Source organism: Trichechus manatus, unplaced genomic scaffold, assembly GCF_000243295.1.
Source record: "Trichechus manatus latirostris isolate Lorelei unplaced genomic scaffold, TriManLat1.0 scaffold00059, whole genome shotgun sequence".
NCBI lineage: Eukaryota > Metazoa > Chordata > Mammalia > Sirenia > Trichechidae > Trichechus > Trichechus manatus.
In genome coordinates, this window is record NW_004443995.1 from 2,968,053 (window position 1) to 2,970,981 (window position 2,929).

Consider the following 2,929-nt stretch of genomic DNA (forward strand, 5'->3'; position numbering starts at 1 on the left):
GGGCGCGCAGCTCTCTCTGCGCGCGTGTGCGCCACAGATAGGGAGGGATGGAACGCGGTGGGGTGTGGGGAACGTCGACAATGCGAACGCGTCGGCCGCGTGTGCCCCGCCCCAAGCGCCGCGCGGAGCGTACTGTCGCCGGCCGCCTAGCTTCGTAAGTCGGCTTCGTTCGAGCCTGCGGTGTGGAGGCGCTTTCTGCGGCTGGGCCAGGGTGGCTTACAGTTGTCGAGAGGCAGTATCAGGCCCCTGTCGCCAAGTGCGTTTTAATAAACTTTACAGTGGTTTCGGCTTTGTTCGGGCACACGGGCCACTATCGAGTTATTACCCGCGGAGTGGGGGGGCGGTGGCAGGAGTGTGGAGTCCCTCAGCGAGGGACCACAGACAGGATATTAATGAAAATAATGCAGTGCTTGTCAGGAAACGCGAGTGCAACCACATGGCTACTGCCATTTATGCAGCGAGGATATCCGGTGGCTGCAGTCTGTAATTTAGAATAAAAAGAGCTCTCCCAAGACCCGGGAGGCTGACCTAAGCGCCGCGTGGCGGCGGTGCGCTCGGCACACTCCGTGGAGACGGTCCAGGTTCTGACAGGTGGGGAAGCCTCATCCTAGGGGATCTGCAGCTTCAAAGACTCTGCAGATACGCCCTTTCGGAATCATATTGCAAAAATTAGCCAGCCTTTTCTGAAACTTGGTTGGGGTCGAGGACATGGTCAGTTGCTTGTTTCTAACAAGAACAAGTAAATAATACTTGGATATGTCTTTTCTAGCTCTTTTAATATCACACCTTTGCCAACAATGCCATAAACAAGCGTCTATTAGCAATTGATTTGTACAACCTGGAAGTATTAGTAATCTTAGTTAAATTTTCGTTAGTTTACTGCTTCCAGAGCAGCTTGTATGAGATTCAGAGAATATGAGCAATCTAGTATAAAGAGGGGAAGTGACCAGGACACACCTGTCTGCTTATATTGATCCTCTGTTTAATTGCTCTGGTGCCTTACAGTCTAGACAATGGGAAGGCAGTGGTCGCATAGCAGGACGGATGCCGGAGAAGAACTAAATGAATTGTGGATCCTCTGTTCCTAAGGATATGATGCTAATACAGGACTGTGAATGCAGTCTCATGCTGTGTCTGGAAATAACTAAACAAGCTTAAATACCCTAATTGGCCAGAACTTAAAAAGGTTAACATAAATATAAGTCGTTGATGTGAGGGAAAAGTCACTTTGCAACTTGACCACTTCCAGTATTCTCTCTGTTTTTTACCTTTTTTTTTTTCTTTTTCTATTTTTCTGTATTCCCTGCCAACATGTTCCTTTTCTTAGCAAGGATCTCCAGCCCAATCCCAGTGTTTCCTTTCTTTCTCTTAATTTCACCTCTCCAAGGTTGTTTTTGCCCATTGAGCTTTAAAAGTCCCCCACTGTGTTAAAGGGGCTTCTAATGGAAAAAGTACATGCACAACCCACTTAGGCAGTAACCACACCTTCAAAGTTTGTTTTTAAATGAAAGTTCATCTCAGTGGTATATTTATTACAATATGTATGACTATTAGAAAGGAAAGCAAGCCAATAGGTTTTATTAGACAGGTTTAATAAAAAGTCACGATGCAAAAGGTTTTTGTTTTTTACTAATAATGCCCTTCCCACACTAACCAGTATCACAGCATCAATGGAAATGCCATAAAAAATAGAGGAACATGATTGTGGATCATATATACATGCAGCTCTATTTTGTTCTACTGAAGCCTTTTAACGCCAACTTGATGTTTCAAACTGTGGTCTTGTGGACTTCACAAAATCGTTAATGCTATTTGACTGCTGTTGGAAAAGCCAGAAGCATGTATCTGCAGTGCCATGGAGTTGGAGAGGGATACAGAATTACACAGCTGTCTTCTTAGATAAATCTGACCTACTTAGCCTTGTCTGGAGGTATTTTTTGTGCTGACTCATGAGCAACAGGAAAGTTATGGCCCATTAAGCAGCATCCATGTTTTGGAATAAACCTGTTTTCCAAAGAAGACTTCTGTGTGCCTGTAGATGACAGATATTGTATCATAGAATATTAGAACTTGATAAAAAATTGGAAATCATTAATAGCCAAACTGCCTCATTTTACAAATGAAGAAACTGAACCCCTAAGAGGATAAGAAATATCCAACTTACAGGGCTTCTTTTAATAATGGAGTTATGGAAAAGTATATGTGAAATAATGTTAACTGAAAATACATAATGTAAACATGAATTAAGTCAATATGAAAACAGTATACACCAAAGCATGAAAGAGGCACTAAGGAGATACCTTACCAGAGTATATCAATTTTAAGTTAGATCCATATACAATAAAATGGTTTGAAAGAACACACCTAAAAATTAGCCTACTATGCTTATTTTAAAATATGCAACATGTTGACCATGCTTTTGACTTACTTTACCTTTGTTCTTTTGTGTTAATGAGTACAGATGAAAACTGAGCAATCTGTAAACGTGAGTCTTATCTCAACACATTCTTCATAAAATTGACAAAGTAGTGTCAAATCACCTACTCCCCATCCGTATCCAATACACTCTGGTCACAAGATTCTCGTGAAGATTAAATGAGATAATGTATGTTAAGCATCTAGTATAGTACTCAATAAATATAATAATATTATCCTGTATGAACACTGTGGGCATGCCAGACCTTTCATTAAGATGGTAAATTTGATACTGAAATTAAATAATTTGAATTACCCATTGATTATCATTCATTGTCGTATCATTCACCACTCAGACATGCAAGATTTGGGGATGATTAATGAAAATGTACATGTAACAGCTTTTTGCTGGCCCATCTAGCCATCCATCTTAGGCTTTGCCCTAATCAAGATAATAAAGCCCAGTGTTTCATCAAATGACCCCCATCGTTGTTCCTGGAATCCAAGCATCATC